The sequence below is a fragment of the Stomoxys calcitrans genome, chromosome 3, assembly GCF_963082655.1.
Source record: "Stomoxys calcitrans chromosome 3, idStoCalc2.1, whole genome shotgun sequence".
In the NCBI taxonomy this organism is placed as follows: domain Eukaryota; kingdom Metazoa; phylum Arthropoda; class Insecta; order Diptera; family Muscidae; genus Stomoxys; species Stomoxys calcitrans.
The window spans coordinates 107,608,635-107,626,833 of NC_081554.1; the positions used below are offsets into that span (position 1 = coordinate 107,608,635).

An 18,199-nucleotide genomic window follows, 5' to 3' on the forward strand; every position below is an offset into this window, starting at 1 on the left:
ACCTCCGGCGAAATTTTCGTTACCATAAGAAATGCATTGACATATCCTAAACGAAATTTTCGTAACCGTTACAGAAAATTTCACTTGCAGGTATGCAGCTGAAATGAAATTTTCTTTGCGTAACAGGGTGACATAATAGGCACTGATGAATTTTTTCTTGCAACTTCGAATGAAAATGTATTTTTTAATAGCTCCATGCAACATGAAATGAAGATGTTTGCAAATAAAAAGACTTAATTACAGCACATATGTACTTTATTAGCCAAAAGTGATTAAGAATCAGCCACAAATATAAATCCATATTTTTCGCCATCTTGTATTCCACACAATTATTTTTCAGTGGCGAAATATATGTGTTGGCTGCAACCCAATGCAAAACAATAAAAAGTGGTCTCATTTGTACAACAACCACAAATCATATGGTGCAATCCGCCATCTTGCCATCAAGCTGATCGATGTTGTGTGTATACGTGTGCGTACATCAGCAGGGAATGTGCGGGAAAGATGATGACAACAAAGAGAATGCAAACAAAAATCTGGCATCTTAATACCGTCAAACCTGGCCGGCTTTAACAGCTGTTCGCGTGAGACCACCTTTTTAAATCCTCATTGGTTGACACCCAAAAATTCGCAAGAGGTGCATGCTTTTTTTACCAAATTCAGCATATTGCACATCCACGTATTATTTTTTCATTTCATATCTTTTCCAAATTCAGCTTGAAATATTTCAATTTTGTGTGTTTTATTAATTCAATTTGATTATGAACAAACGCACATTGCAAGTAAGTGAGAAAAACGTAAAGAATGACAAGTTTGACAAGCTTAATGACGAAAATTCAAAAAACTGTATGTTCACTGATGGCTTGGCTTAACCTTGTTGAGTGAAGCCAGGATTGTGATTTGGGTATCTGATTAAATTGAAGTTTTGTTGCTGTTGTGGATAGTGTCGTCATTGATTTTTTCTATTGAATTTAGGATGTTGTTGCTGCGGCCTCTTCTACTGGTGTGTTGGCTTGATGTAACACTTGTTGTTGCGAGGAATTTGTAAGGGACAAGGTGTTTTGTAAAGCGGTGGCACTTCTCTGCATATTGCTGCGGCTTGAACTCGCCGGATGTGGGTTCTACTTCCGCTCATATCCTCTTACAAATATTTCAAAGTGCCATAAGGTGTCAAACAAGGTTGTTCTCCTTAAAAATTTAAACACGAGACACTAGACGGTTACAGTTTGAATTTAAAATTATAAAGAAAACGGACAGACATTCTTCAACGAGAGTTTATTCTACAGAACAGCACAGATGTGAAATTGACATTAAGATTGGAATCAGGTGTCGAAGATTCCTTGGGCATCCCACCCACGATATAGCCAAGAAGTGACTATCCTAATGAGATGTCTATAGCCCTAAATGTACCTATTAATAAACATCTCCCTTTAATGATGCAAAACTCTCCTCCTTTTTATACAACTACATACTCAACCTTTGCCTGGGGAAAATCAAAACATTTTTGTTTTAGTCTTTATGATTATTCACATAATTTGTATTAAAAAAAAAATGAATTCATATGAATATGTGAATTCAATGTGTTTATAACATTTTAAACAATAACTTAAAACTAATACTTATATTTAATTATGTAAATTTCTATATATTTTTTTTAATTAGTTCTATAGCATGCTCTTTCAATTGAAATAACTAAAAATTGTAGAATTAAATGATCATCGCCCTTACAGGCGAAAAAAAAAACTTGAAATAGTCCTAAAATTTTGTTTAAATTCAAATTATTTCCTAGCAACTTCTCTATATTATTTTTCTTCTTTCAATCGTAAATTTTTTTTATTTTTATTTTTTTTTAATCGTGAATTCTTTCTTTTTCTTCTTAGTTACATCAGTCGAAACAATTTAACATTTTTTTGTACATGCATATGTACATATATAATTTTTTTCTTTCTAACTTTATATAGTTTCTGTAGTTTTCATTAATTTATTATTTTCTTCCTTTTTATAATATCTTTTATGCTATTGCTTTTTTAAAATACTATTCAAGAAATTTGACCGATATGTATTAAAATATTGGTTTCCACGTTTTTCTTACGAATTCCATAAAGTGGGGTTAACAACGTTATGTCACGTGTTCGGTAAGTAATATATATACTTTTTTTGGAAATTTCATTAATTGAAAAATGGGGTTTTTCCAGGTTTCCTCCTGTTGTGTCTTCTTCTTATTTCGACAGTTCATTCACAATATAGTCATAACCTACATGGTTTTTGTACTCACTATTTCAGGTTCCATAAGTGTGGTGAATAAAAAGAGTCCTCGGGATATGTGGCAGATGGAGCCAGTGGTCGTACACACAGCACTCCACGATTTGTTGGTCCAATATATCGGCAAAACCACAATACCCTACATGGTGAAAGTATTCCAGTCCACGTAAATTTATTTAACAAAAGAGAAATTAGTGGTTCAAATCTTACCCGAGGTATTAAATGAAATAGGTACTGATAATCTCTCCCTGCGGAATGCCAGGGTTTGGGGGTTATGTCTCACAACCGAAATTCAGACACGATTTATTTGATCCTGAGATACGAAATTATTACACCAAATTATATGCTAAAACGTTGTAATATAGCTACCTTTTCAAATTCGTTGTAATCACACAAAAAAATTGATTCACTCACTGAAGAGTTATAATACTCAATAATAAAAATTATCTGACACCAACTTCTCAGAGATCACAAAAGACTGCACCGCACTATGTATGACTTAATAATGACATGTGCTCCATTCTCACCTAACCAACTTGGTAGCATGGCACTTTGCCCTTGAAAGATGACGTTGAAAGTCACACATACTTCTAAACGTTAAACAAGTACAACAAGGTTCTGACTCCGGAGTCCTAGACAAATCTCATGCAACCCTGTGCTCAAAAGAATCAGTCTAAAATAGTCGGTATCTGTGATTGTGCAATCACATACAACGATCACGCCTTGATCCAGGACCAATGCTGATCTCAACTCAAGAAATAAAAATAAATAAATTGAAATCTGAAATCCAAGAAAATGTTGGCAACAAGCGTAGTCCATCAACTGACATTCGTTAATGGCCTCCCAAATTCGATGATATCCTAGATGTCAGTCTTGTGCAGGGCATAATGTATGTGTATTCAACCAGCCTAACTATCGGTTCTTGGCGGCCGTCACAAAGCCAAATTTTATTGCGAATGCAAAGGAGAAATAAAAATTGGGAATCTTATTCGGACGCAGTCAGTCCCACATAGAAAATACTACTCATACACCGCAAAAAAAATCGGGGAATTTGTATGAAGTAAAACAAAAATGATCGAATGTCCTCACCTAGCTAAAGCAATATATCATCTTCCCATGGAAATCGTGAAATACGTTAGTCGGCCTATATCAGTACAAATCGTGAACCATCATAAAAAAATAAAAAAAATTTCCAAAGAAAGAGTTTCGACTAAACGTCTTGTATTCATCACCGTGCCATCAGGCCTTTTCGTGTAAAATCGTAAAAAAAAATAAATAAAAATCACGAAAATCTGCACGTCCTTCCTGAAATTACGTATTATCGCCACGTCTAAATTTCGATCTTCACGTTCAGAATTCGCAGGAGACAATTCAGCAGGAGACAAAGCCGTAAGAAGACAAAATCCCAATGAGACTTTCGATGAAGACGAAAATAATTATATGCAAAAAAAATTGCTGGGCAGCCAAGGAATTTATGGGAACATAGTCTGTCTAGTGTTTAAGGTGTTGTCCGTGTATAACGCCAATCAACTGACCCTTCAGATCCTCCACCTCAAACGTATTCTTGCCAACCAGTCCCCTTATCCGGCACTTAAGCCAAGGTTTACACAACTTGGCATTTATACCTTTGCTAAAATTACTCTGAATAAAGTTTTTTCGATATACTTCCTGCCCAACCCTGAAGTGTATATCTCTAGCCCTTTTATTGTAGCCTCTCGCGTTGCGGTCATAAGCCTCATGCAACTTCTCAGTAATCGTCTGATTCAGTAATTGCATCTTATCTGCTTTGTGTAGAACACCAACACTGCCATCAGATAATGCACCAATCTTCCTCAGAATCTGGTAGGCCTCCGCATGTGTAATCATATTATATCCAAACAGCGCATAATAAGGAGTTAGACCAGTAGATGAGTGAATTGTCGAACGTAGAGAGCACTCTATTTTCGACAGACTTTCATCCCATCTATTCTGATCACTACCCAGAAAACTCCTTATACCGCTTATAATAGATTGATTCACTCTCTCACTTGCGTTGGCCTGTGGAGAATGTATCGCAGTCCGCAAATGCCGTACCCCATAAACATTAATCAGTTCCTGAAACATCTCACTGGTGAATTGCTTACCATTGTCGGAGTGCAACGTCTCAGGGACTCCGAATTTGTGAAATACCTCCTGGGTAAGAAACCTAATCACAGATCTCGATGTAGCCTTGGGAATAGCCTTCAACAGAACAAATTTAGTCCTATGGTCAAGCACTATGAAAATATGAGTGTTGCCACTGCGAGTCCGAGGATAGGGTCCAAGGAAATCGACATATATCTTCTGGAATGGGCGCTCCGTTCTAACCTCCTTTCCCATTGTAGGACGAAGAGTCTGCCGTGGATGCTTATTCTCCTTGCAAGATTGACAGTCTGCAATAAACTTACGTACATCCGTCGATAATGTCGGCCAGTAAAAGTACTGTCTTATGTTCGTCACAGTCTTACCTACTCCACCATGGCAAGTGTTATCCTCGTGTGATTTTCTTATAATATCGAGAGTCAGAGCTTTTGGGATCCAAATTCTCCATCCCTCGTCATCATTTTCAGATTCACAATGATTGAAACCGGATTTCTTATACACCAGTCCGTCGTCAACCCTTAAATCTGGAAGTGTTTGCTCATTCTGTCGAATAGTATCAACCAGCATAAGATACTCGGGACCTGTGAAGGCAGGTGAATTAAAGTCAATGATGGCGTTGCTTCCAAAAGACAACTCCTCCATGTCCAATCTCGATAACATATCAGGCACTACATTCTTAGTACCCTTTCTGTGCTCTATCGAGAAACTATATCCCTGAAGCTTCAGACTCCATCGTGCTAGCCTGCCATTCAAATCCTGCTGTCCCATCAGCCATTTCAAACTCGAGTGATCAGTAATGACCGTGAACTCCATCATCTCAATGTACTGGCGGAACTTGTCTATGGCTAACACGACGGCCAAGCACTCCTTCTCAGTCGTGGAATAGTTTCTCTGAGCCGAATTTAACTTCTTCGAGAAGAATTCAATAGGATGTTCGTCCCCATTATCGTCCTTCTGAAACAAAACCGCTCCAACACCCACGTTGGATGCGTCGCATTGAACGTAGAAAGGTCTCTGGAAATCCGGGCTGATCAGAATTGGACTAGAAACAAGTTTCTCCTTCAGCCTTTCAAAAGCAACCGTGGCCTCAGCAGTGAAACAAAATTTAGATGACTTCTTAAGAGTGTCGGTAATCGGTGATGTCAACGTCGAAAAATCCGGTATGAAACGTCTGTACCAACCCACGGTTCCCAGAAACCTTCGGACATCCCTAGGAGTCCTAGGAGGAGTTATCTTGGTTATTGCATCGACTTTTGTCGGGTCCGCTTTAAGCTTACCATCGCCAACAATATAACCAAGATATCTCAACTCCCGATAACAAAATTTCGACTTCAGCATATTAATAGTAAGGCCTGCCGAAGTCAATCTCCTACCCACAGTCCTAAGCAGTTCCATATGCGAACCAAAATCGGATGACACTACCAGCAGGTCATCAAGATACACGAAGACCTTCTCCCGTAGCTCCGATGGAATAACGCGATCCATTAAGCGGCACATCCGTTGTGCAGCATTACATAGTCCAAAGGGCATTACCTTAAATTGGTAATGGGGTCTCCCTTGGACAGTAAACGCTGTTTTAGGCCGGCTCGACTCCCCTAAAGGGATCTGCCAAAATGCGTCTTTTAAGTCGATTGCGGATATAAAATATGTATCCCCCAATCTACTTAAAAGACCATCAATATTCGGCAGGGGATAAGCGTCCTTTCTCGTGACTTTATTAAGCTCACGTGCATCCAGACAAAGTCTACTTTTGCCTGGTTTAATAACTAATGTCACGCGATTGTTCCAGGCAGCATCAACGGCTGGTTCAATTACATCAAGGGCCAACATCCTGTCAATCTCTGCGTAAGTCAATTTTTGAACTGCTGGGGAGATCGGGTAGTATCGCATCTTCCTCGGTTCCGCGGTGCCTGTGTCTATGATATGTTCCTCCAAAGTCGTCTTGCCCAAACCATGCCTACTGAAACAACGAAATTCCAATTTCACCATCTCAAGAACCACCTTCTGCTCAGGGTTCAAGTCATGTACTCGTGCATCCATCTCGTCATGCGCCACCAGTTCGTTTATAGCCGTGGTACCAAATGAAATAGTTATACCAAACTTTTTCCAAAACTCCATTCCTAGAATGAGCTCTTGTGATAACTTTGGTACTATGTACAGGTCCATCAGTTGTGACCTGCCATTACAAGTCAAATTTGTCCGTATTTTACCAACTATGTCCAATCCATGCCCATCTGCGGTATTTATAATAGAGCGAAAATCATAGATCTCAACGCCCATTCTTGCAATGTTCTCAAAGCAGTTTTTACCTAAACAGGAAACGGAAGCTCCACTATCCATCAGGCCCTTTAATTGTACGTTGTTGATGGTTACGTCCAAATATGGTCGTATGTCTTCCCCGACTGCTATACTGGAAACATACAAAGATCTTCTTTCGGCTTTCCGGACATTGAATCTGTGTCTCGCCTTCAATACCTTCCGAGTAGGTTCTTGAAAGTCCTTAAATATTTCCTCACGTTTCTTTTTGTAATTAGCCAAACGTTCTCCATACGGAACGATGGTCATCAATTTCTTCTCACATCTCTGGACCCTTGGTTCAATTTGCAACCCAAGGTGTTTGTCTAAATTCGTGTGGAAAATCTGGGTAATTTTGTGGTCATCAAGAAGCTCTTGTGAACCACTGGTATCAAAATTTATTGGGGCGGTTTCGCATCTGGACATGATGGCCCCGTCCTCATCATGCCTTTTCGATGGTTTTCCTTACAGCGTGAACAATTAGGTGTGGTCACATTTTCGAACCCACATCGGTAACAAAAGATGGCTCTCTGTTCGGATTCGCAATCTACAAATGTATGCCCTGACTTCTTACAATTCCAGCATACTAATGTCCTGGCCGGGTAAGCATTCATTTTAAGAGCCTCCAATTGGAAATCTGGCTCAGGTATGTGGAACAATTTGTCATAATTCCAGTCCGCCACTTGCTGTTCCAATTCATTCACCCTACGTAGCTGCTGGGGCGGCCTATATGAGGTACGCTTAGAAAGGTTCCTCTCAGCTCTCCTACACTCCTCCAAAAGGTGATCTAAGTTAATAATATGCATCGGAAATATGAGTTGTGCCAAGCCATCCTTAAGGTTATCCTTAACCAATCTAACCAATTCATATTCCGGTATCGACCTACGCATCTGGTTATTCAAATTCATAATCTCCTGGATATAGACATCAGCGCTCTCATTGTAGGATTGTCTCCTCTCCATTATCCTACGCTGAATTTCATAATCGCTCTCAAAGCGTTGGAATTTTTTCTTGAGATTATATCTCAAATAATCCCATTCGCAGCGGGGATTTTGGCGCCTAAAATTCCAGAACCATTCATATGCCTGCCCAGATAAAAAGTGGTGAAATCCCTTCATGAGAGTTGGCCATGGGCAGTTCATATCCCCTCTTATCGTCTCAATTCTGAAAATGAAATCCTCGACGCTAGTTGTCCTATCCTGGCCGTCGAAACGAATACCCCATTTCTCAAGATTCCATTGCTCCTGAGGTCTTTGAACATAATCAACAGCTTTTGCTGTAGTGAAATTGTTAGTCAGTGGAGGTGGTGCTCTATAAAAAGTCTGTTGCGGTGGAGGTGCATCATATCTTCGGTGTGAGATCGGTTCATTGGTCGGTGGCAAATAATTTCGAGGAAAATTATGCTGAGATCCGTTCTCAAAATCACCCTCAATTGTCTGATTCTGCAACCGGTCATGCGTCTGCGTATTAAATGAAATCGCCGTGTCCTGTCTCGGCAACGGAGGTGGTGGGAAATTGAAATTCACCGGTGGTGGAACTCTTGTGCCCCTTGGTTCGTTCATCATACTTGCCGAAGCGCCGGACCCCTCTCTCTCAGACCTGATAGTCTCACGAACAATACCCGGTATCATCCTCTGTAGGTTCTCATTAACTTCCTGCATTGCCCTTGCCTGTGCCGCACCCACAGATGCCGCAACATAATCCTTCAAGGACAGCCCACTCCCATTGACAATTATATCGTCATGCCTAGCCGGGTTCGGAGCAGGATTATCCCTTCGCGCAAGAAATTCCCTCCTTATGTCTATTGCGGTATTACTACTGTAATCCGGAGAAAGTATTGTAAGATTCATTGGGGAGGAAGTAGTCTGAGGACCTAAGGTCATGTCCGCCTGATTATTTACTACCTGGACATCCGGTGCTGTCAAAGAGTCCAAAGGTCTATTGGATCTATTGTCACCTAATCCTGTGCCTGATGGCCTTGTCGTCGTATTTGTAGACGCAGATGCAGTCGTCGTAGTGGTAGAAGTAGTCGTCGTAGTGGTACTCATTGTGGAACTTGTAGAGGACCCAGATCGTAATTTCATCTTATTAAGAAACTTCATAAAGAGTCTAATATCTTAAACCGCCAGAAAATAGAAACTCCAATAAGGGGGAAATCGTAATTCATAAGAAAATAGATCTAGTATTTTCGGAAAAAATTGTAAAACATTAGAGACGACAAAAACTGCAATAACTATATTTCCAAATGTGGATATTCCTTTTCACTATTTATAAGCCTGGACAGAACCCAAAATGCCTAATTATTAAATAAAACTATATGACATTAACTTATCGATGCCTACACTATTCTTATGTCCTATTACAAAAAAATATCTTTAACTTATAGACAGCTAATTTAACTATTACCAATATAGAAATTTTGGTCCTAGCACCTGTCTTTCTACTACCTGGCTTTAATAAATTTAGATCTAATTAGTCTAATTTATCGTCTTCAAAAAAAAAATTTAAACGTTATAACGAAATCATAAATCAAAAGAAAAACGTGATGTATAAGGAAACCGCTATTTCCAAGTTATTCGAATAGAAATTTATCACTTCTATTAAAAAAAAATCTCAAAAAGAAATTGAAAAATTTAAGTCAAAAGAAAACTACATGTATTTCCAAAAAAAATGGTTTTGACCATGATCTCTTAAAGTACTAATATATGCATGTCACTTCCATGCATTAATGCTTCAATATCCTTCGGTGTTGTAATTCTTCTTTCTCTATACAACCATATCTATTTTTGAGTATTTTTTACGTATAATATATTACTTTCTTTATTTCTTTTGTTACATATGTCTGTGAATAATTAATATTAATAGTTTTTTTTTACTTTCTTATTTTTCAGATAATATATGCGTATGCGGTTGAGCTTCTGTAGTTGCTTTATAAAGAGGAGATTGTATATAATGTCAATTTTCTATAATCCATCTTTTTATGCTAACCTCATTCTAACTAAAACTCTAGCAAGTAGAAATCGGCATAAAATAAAACTATATCATATCCATGTAACAATTAATAAAGAGATTTATTCATAAATCTGATCAATTGTACCATATGTACTGTATCAAGCATCTTTATATTGGAGCTGGTTCATTCCTCCAAATTCAAAGACATTCCGTCTTCTTTTTTTTTTTGCCAAACCACTCGTTGAAGAATTCGGATCGACGAGACAAAACATACACAGACGAAAACTATATCCTATATTCTAAACCTAGACTAATCTAAAGTCGAATTATTTGACAAGAAGGTCGTCTTAGTTCAGTTAAAGTAGCAAATAATTCATGGACTCAATGGTCTTCAGATTATGACTTACTTTACTGGACCAAAACCACGTAGTTGCCAAACAGTTCTCCACTATCTGAGTCTACCCTGTATCACTGTCGCAACACAGGCATGGCTATATAATGACCTTCCGGGACTTACAGGTTATCGGGTAAAGTCAAATACTGGATTTGCAGTGGTGTTAAGGGGCAAAATGTTCAATACATAAATACCTAGAAACAATCCACTATGTCGAGCGCCATCTTATAATTTGATGTTACCAATTTCTTGGAAACCAAACCATAAGGGCGGCCCCACGTTGGGCGCCAATTTGTAAGGGACAAGGTGTTTTGTAAAGCGGTGGCACTTCTCTGCATATTGCTGCGGCTTGAACTCGCCGGATGTGGGTTCTACTTCCGCTCATATCCTCTTACAAATATTTCAAAGTGCCATAAGGTGTCAAACAAGGTTGTTCTCCTTAAAAATTTAAACACGAGACACTAGACGGTTACAGTTTGAATTTAAAATTATAAAGAAAACGGACAGACATTCTTCAACGAGAGTTTATTCTACAGAACAGCACAGATGTGAAATTGACATTAAGATTGGAATCAGGTGTCGAAGATTCCTTGGGCATCCCACCCACGATATAGCCAAGAAGTGACTATCCTAATGAGATGTCTATAGCCCTAAATGTACCTATTAATAAACATCTCCCTTTAATGATGCAAAACTCTCCTCCTTTTTATACAACTACATACTCAACCTTTGCCTGGGGAAAATCAAAACATTTTTGTTTTAGTCTTTATGATTATTCACATAATTTGTATTAAAAAAAAAATGAATTCATATGAATATGTGAATTCAATGTGTTTATAACATTTTAAACAATAACTTAAAACTAATACTTATATTTAATTATGTAAATTTCTATATATTTTTTTTAATTAGTTCTATAGCATGCTCTTTCAATTGAAATAACTAAAAATTGTAGAATTAAATGATCATCGCCCTTACAGGCGAAAAAAAAAAACTTGAAATAGTCCTAAAATTTTGTTTAAATTCAAATTATTTCCTAGCAACTTCTCTATATTATTTTTCTTCTTTCAATCGTAAATTTTTTTTATTTTTATTTTTTTTTAATCGTGAATTCTTTCTTTTTCTTCTTAGTTACATCAGTCGAAACAATTTAACATTTTTTTGTACATGCATATGTACATATATAATTTTTTTCTTTCTAACTTTATATAGTTTCTGTAGTTTTCATTAATTTATTATTTTCTTCCTTTTTATAATATCTTTTATGCTATTGCTTTTTTAAAATACTATTCAAGAAATTTGACCGATATGTATTAAAATATTGGTTTCCACGTTTTTCTTACGAATTCCATAAAGTGGGGTTAACAACGTTATGTCACGTGTTCGGTAAGTAATATATATACTTTTTTTGGAAATTTCATTAATTGAAAAATGGGGTTTTTCCAGGTTTCCTCCTGTTGTGTCTTCTTCTTATTTCGACAGTTCATTCACAATATAGTCATAACCTACATGGTTTTTGTACTCACTATTTCAGGTTCCATAAGTGTGGTGAATAAAAAGAGTCCTCGGGATATGTGGCAGATGGAGCCAGTGGTCGTACACACAGCACTCCACGATTTGTTGGTCCAATATATCGGCAAAACCACAATACCCTACATGGTGAAAGTATTCCAGTCCACGTAAATTTATTTAACAAAAGAGAAATTAGTGGTTCAAATCTTACCCGAGGTATTAAATGAAATAGGTACTGATAATCTCTCCCTGCGGAATGCCAGGGTTTGGGGGTTATGTCTCACAACCGAAATTCAGACACGATTTATTTGATCCTGAGATACGAAATTATTACACCAAATTATATGCTAAAACGTTGTAATATAGCTACCTTTTCAAATTCGTTGTAATCACACAAAAAAATTGATTCACTCACTGAAGAGTTATAATACTCAATAATAAAAATTATCTGACACCAACTTCTCAGAGATCACAAAAGACTGCACCGCACTATGTATGACTTAATAATGACATGTGCTCCATTCTCACCTAACCAACTTGGTAGCATGGCACTTTGCCCTTGAAAGATGACGTTGAAAGTCACACATACTTCTAAACGTTAAACAAGTACAACAAGGTTCTGACTCCGGAGTCCTAGACAAATCTCATGCAACCCTGTGCTCAAAAGAATCAGTCTAAAATAGTCGGTATCTGTGATTGTGCAATCACATACAACGATCACGCCTTGATCCAGGACCAATGCTGATCTCAACTCAAGAAATAAAAATAAATAAATTGAAATCTGAAATCCAAGAAAATGTTGGCAACAAGCGTAGTCCATCAACTGACATTCGTTAATGGCCTCCCAAATTCGATGATATCCTAGATGTCAGTCTTGTGCAGGGCATAATGTATGTGTATTCAACCAGCCTAACTATCGGTTCTTGGCGGCCGTCACAAATTAATGGAATTGCGGTATTCAGCTCGGTTTCTTATTACCGCTTTTAATTCGGTTTGCAGTTGCTGCCGCGATTTTAGGTTTGAATTGATAGCAGCCTATTCCAGATCTTGAGGGCTGGATTGATGATTTTACGACGGCATATGAATTATGGTGTGCTTTGCGCCTTTTTCCAGTTCATACCGCAGCGAGCTACAATAGATTAGGATTTTAATTACGTTATTTTTTCTTCCCAAACGGGGAATGAGTTGAGCTAATTTGACCAAGGGAATAAATATCACAAGAAATGAAGATATTTTATTGGTTACTGAAAAAAAAAAATGCCAGACAAAAGATTGGATTTGATCACATGCACTCCAATTGAAAACGATTCTTAGGTGGATAGTCTAATCATCAGTGCAATAAAGTTGCTCTCTATCCTCCGATATGTGCGAAGTTTGCCCCTGTTCCTTAGCGGAATGTTCATCGGCAAAATTTGCATTTGCATCAAGGCCAACAACTAATAACAACCGGCCAGATTTGACGGTATTGAGATGGCAGATTTTTGTTTGCACAAATACACAAATTTATTTGTTTGTGTTGGCAAAATGTCGATTGATGTTGTTGTACAAATGAGCAACCTTTAAAATAATTCTGCCATGTTATGCCATATGCAGGGCACTCTGTTTTAGTTGTTAAAAACTTCAACAAAATATCTTAATTTACTTACACATAGTTACGGCAAATTTTCTGCAGCAACAAATCCTAACCTACCCTAAAGGTAGGTATTAAGATTGTTCACTGTGGAAAGTTTTCACGAAACATTGTTTCCCTTATTTTAGAAAACCTCAAAAATTTATATTTAAAATGACATAGAGGCAGCACTCCCATCATATGTTTTACAATCAATTTCTTTTGCTTTAAAATATATTATCTAGAAAAAGTAATAGGCGAAAAATATCGCGAACAGCGAATATGGTACCATATTTTGAAGAGCAATATGCACCTCCGGCGAAACTCTAATTACCCTATGTTTGGTACTCTATTTCATGTAATTATGTTAAAAAAAAATTATATTTTGTTAAAGTTTTTCGCAACAATTCCAAAAGTTTCTTTGATTGAATCTAAATAAAAGTCGACTAGATTTCAATAATCTCGGGTTCGGCAAGGAGTTTTCCCATATAGTTTCAATTTGAGCAAATCTACTTATTTGAGATTTGCAGCAAATCTTCGAAATTCAAATGTTATGGATGGTACTATGTTTCTTTTTCACAGTTGGAAATACATATTTTTCACGATTAATTTTTTGAAATAATACAAAATCTTCAATGATAACATAATACTTTTATTAAAATGGTTTCAAAAGTTATGGAAGAATGTCCTTCTGAATGCAATCAGCAAGTTATTTTTCTTCAGAATCTATTATTTAAAAAAGTGAAAGCGATTATAGTACCAGCCTTAACAATGCGTTTGTATTTAATAACGGTTACTATCGGCAGTTTTGACAGCAATTTTTTTTTAACATCTGATAAATTCTTATTGAAATTTAAAAATTTTGTAATAAAGTTAATAGGATCGCTTCACCAATTTAATTGCTGAACACTATGCATATGCTGAACACAATAAACATGACCTGCGTGCTGTTACCAACGTTGGTAACTTTCGATGACAATTTTTATGGCTGCAGTACAGGGTGACATTTAAGAATGAACAAATTGTATTGTATAATTATAATTACATTTGTAAAATGAAAAAAAAAAAAAATAAATAAATAAAATACGCAATTCTTACAAAAGGTATTAGGAAGGCTTCAAAATATTCCAAAAAAATTATTATGAAGAGATCTTCGACTTCACTCATCAGAAATTCAAGGTGTATTTTCGCAATTGTTCGAGCGAACTAAATACAGGAATGGATTTCATGCACAAAAGTCTCAACGGAACCTAAAGTATGACATGTGTCCAGGGCACGCTGTATCTCGAACAAACTTTCCAGATTTCTCTCTAGAAACTGGTGGTCAGTAAATTAATTCCAGCCTGGAGCCCAGGAATGGACTTAGTACGCAAAAGTCTCGACGGGACATAAAAGAGAGCTCCAATACTCATAATTTGGTGTATCACATGTGCCCGGAACGCGCAGTATCCCAACAAAATTTTCAGATTTCTCCTTGGAAACTGGAGATCAGTAAACAAATTCCAGCCTGCAGGCTAGGAATGGACTTCGTACACAAAAGTCTCGACGGAACATGAAAGAGGGGTGCAATACCTACAATTTGGTGTATTACAATTTGGTATATCAAAGTTTCTAGATTTCTCGCTAGAAACTAGTGGCCAGTAAACTAATTGCAGTCTGTAGACCAGGAATGGACTTCGTACACAAAAGTCTCGACGGAACATAAAAAGGCCCAATACCTACAATTTGTTGTATCACATGTGTCCGGGACACGCTGTGTTCCAAACAAAGTTTCCAGATTCCTCTCTAGAAACAGGTGGTCAGTAAACTAATTCCAGCCTGGAGGCAAGGAATGGACTTCGTATACAAAAGTCTCAACGGAATCCGATAGAAGGACTAAGCACCCACAATCTGGTGCATTACATGTGACCAGGACACGCTGTTCCAAACATGAAAGAGAGAAGTACAGATTTCTCTTTAGAAACTGGAGGTCAGTAAACTAATTCCAGGCTGGAGGCCAGGAATGGGCTTCGTTCACAAAAGTCTAGACGGAATATGACAGAGGGATGCAATACCTACAATTTGATGTATCACATGTGTCCGGGGCTCGCTGTATCCCGAACAAACTTTCCAGATTTCTCTCTAGAAACTGGTGGTCAGTAAATTAATTCCAGGCTGTAGGCCAGGAATGGACTTCGTACACAAAAGTCTCGACGGAACATGAAAGAGTGTAATACAAATTGGTGTATCAAAGTTTCTAGATTTCTCGCTAGAAACTAGTGGTCAGTAAACTAATTCCAGTCTCGAGGCCAGGAATAGACTTCGTACACAAAAGTCTCGACGGAACCCGATGGAGGGAGTAAACACCTACAATTTGGTGTATCACATGTGCCCGGGACATGCAAAGTGCATGTGCCCGAACAAAGTTTTCAAATTTCTCTTTAGAAGCTGGAGATCAGTAAACTAATTCCAGGCTGTAGGCCATTAATGGACTTCGTACACAAAAGCCTCGACGGAACATGAAAGAGATGTCCAATACTCATTCATCAGGACAAATACAATAGTTGGTAGCTTTGTTGGTACCGTTGTTGATAACTATACAGAGCGACAAAAGATTGTACTAAAATTTCAAATACAATTCTTGATAACATTGTTGATAACTGTACAGGGGTCTTATAATTAAATATAAGGCGGATTTAACAAGGTGGCCTCACGCGAGCAGCTGTTACCAACCGGCCAAGTTTGACGGTATTAAGATGTTAGATTTTTGTTTGAATTCCCTTCTTTCTCGCATATTCTCTGCTCATTCACGCACACGTATATAGAGCTATATAGAGATATAGAGCTCCATGGTTCAGAAGTCAGCTTGTCGAAAAAAATATCCTCTCGACGGATAATGAATGCAAATGCCTTTATGAAAAATAGGTGGGCAACAAAAATTACGATATGACGGATCGATTCAGAAAATGATTTTAGATCTTTAAGATGTTAAATACAAATGTACTACAGAATCGCTGCCTCCGCACTCAAATATGTGGCTCCTACAACAACAGGAGTGGAAAGGAAAGTGATACCAGAATCCACCCCAAAAGTTTGTGGATGTACTCATGGTACAATTAAGAGGTAGCATCATTAGCACAACTAAAATCTACACCCAACGAAACTACCTTGAGTGGCAAAGGCTGTAAATTGAAATGTAGAAGTAATTTTGAAATACTTTTACATTGGCCACTAAATCCGGATTTATGGCCTTTTCGAGATTTAAATTCTAAATTTTTTGTTTTTTTTTTTAGGTTTTACCGTACAAAAATTAATCCCATTTTTGCAGGATTTTTTTTTTAAATCATGGCTGAATAATCGATAAAAGTACCTAAATATGCAACTGTTTTCAATAATTGTGTATGGATGAGTGTAATATGCGCATTCATGTATACGCATGTAAGCTTGTATATGTCACTTAAATCCCCAAAAAAAGCAATGTAAACGGACAGGACTTGTTTTTAGATTTAGTTAAATCCAGATCATACAAATTTTAATGTAAACGTGCTATTTGAAATAAACATTATTTTACAACTTATCTTCTTCAAATGTGTGTTTATATTTTTATTTCCATTATTATAAAATTGTTTTGTTGCTTTTGTGTGGAATATCGGATCAAATGGAATATCTTTAATGATCTGAGAAAAAAATCACAGCTGTGTTATCAAGCTTTGACATTTAGATTTACTGCGAAATCAAAACAAATTTAATAAAAAATTGTACTCAGCTGTTGACTTCACCTTGTAAGTGGATCTTAAGGGTTGGTATTCTATTCTGCATTCGGAATAGCCGCTGAAATTTTTAATTGTTTCGCGAGTGGAATTTGACAGCAATCAAATGTTTTTGTTTTCGTACCAAAACACGTTTCATTATCTGCACTTATTGTTTTCTCTATTTTATATATCTTTTTTCAAATAAATAAAAAAAAAAACAAACCATTCAAACCAGTAAAACAAACAAAAATTATGCCGGCAATAGTTTCAAGTGCTGCTACTGTAAAAGTTTGTTACCATTTTCCTCTCTATAAACAGAGTACTCGCCGACGATTTTTTTATATGGAGTTTGACAGCATTCTGCTTGAAAGGCTGAACAGAATACTCAGCTTAATATATACTCATTAAAAATAGAAGGTCTTCAAACCATTTTTAAAGTGATTTATTGAAATTTAAATAAAAATAAACCAGAAATTCCGTCCAGCTGCTAATATATTATATATAAAGTAATCATATGCAAAAAAATCATAAAAATAAGAAAATTATTTTAATTTTCTTCAGGTGGAGGTACCATTACAGGTGTAAAGTCCAGTTTTTATACGTTTCTTTGAATGAGATTGGGATTCTCTAATAGAAGGTTAAGCCACTTACAGTAACATAAAGTCGATAGGCCCCATGAACGTTATTAAGATTGTCAAAATCTGCCTATTGTGAATGTTAACAAATGTCAGTAACAATTTTTTTCTCTTAAGTGCAGTATGCACCTCCGGCGAAATTTTCGTTACCATAAGAAATGCATTGACATATCCTAAACGAAATTTTCGTAACCGTTACAGAAAATTTCACTTGCAGGTATGCAGCTGAAATGAAATTTTCTTTGCGTAACAGGGTGACATAATAGGCACTGATGAATTTTTTCTTGCAACTTCGAATGAAAATGTATTTTTTAATAGCTCCATGCAACATGAAATGAAGATGTTTGCAAATAAAAAGACTTAATTACAGCACATATGGTAGGGCCGAGCTCAGGCTACTATCGGGGTCAGCAGGTGGCGGATGGCTGAACGACCTAAAGGTTAGCTGTGAAAAATAAGCAGCCCCCGACCACGAGCGGTGAAGACCGAGGACATGCTACAAAAAGGCATTTATAGCCAACGACGTCTTCGCGACATGGCGAATGGATGCCGCCAGTTGACTAAGTATCCACCCACAGGGGTGCTCTACAGATAGATGCAGTCTGGGGAGTGATGCCCCCGTGGATTCCCCAATCAAGGGGACTTTGACCCTGGCGCGTACACTGGAACATGATTTTGATAACCGATT

At 37.2% G+C, this 18,199-nt stretch overlaps 1 long non-coding RNA gene across 1 annotated transcript; it reads left to right on the top strand.

Moving 5' to 3' along the window:
* Positions 1–13,001: 13,001 nt before the first annotated feature.
* On the top strand, positions 13,002–13,628 carry LOC131995720 (uncharacterized). The gene is made up of 2 exons (XR_009397573.1): positions 13,002–13,233; positions 13,295–13,628. It is a non-coding gene; the product is annotated as an uncharacterized LOC131995720 (long non-coding RNA).
* The last annotated feature ends 4,571 nt before the right edge of the window (positions 13,629–18,199 follow it).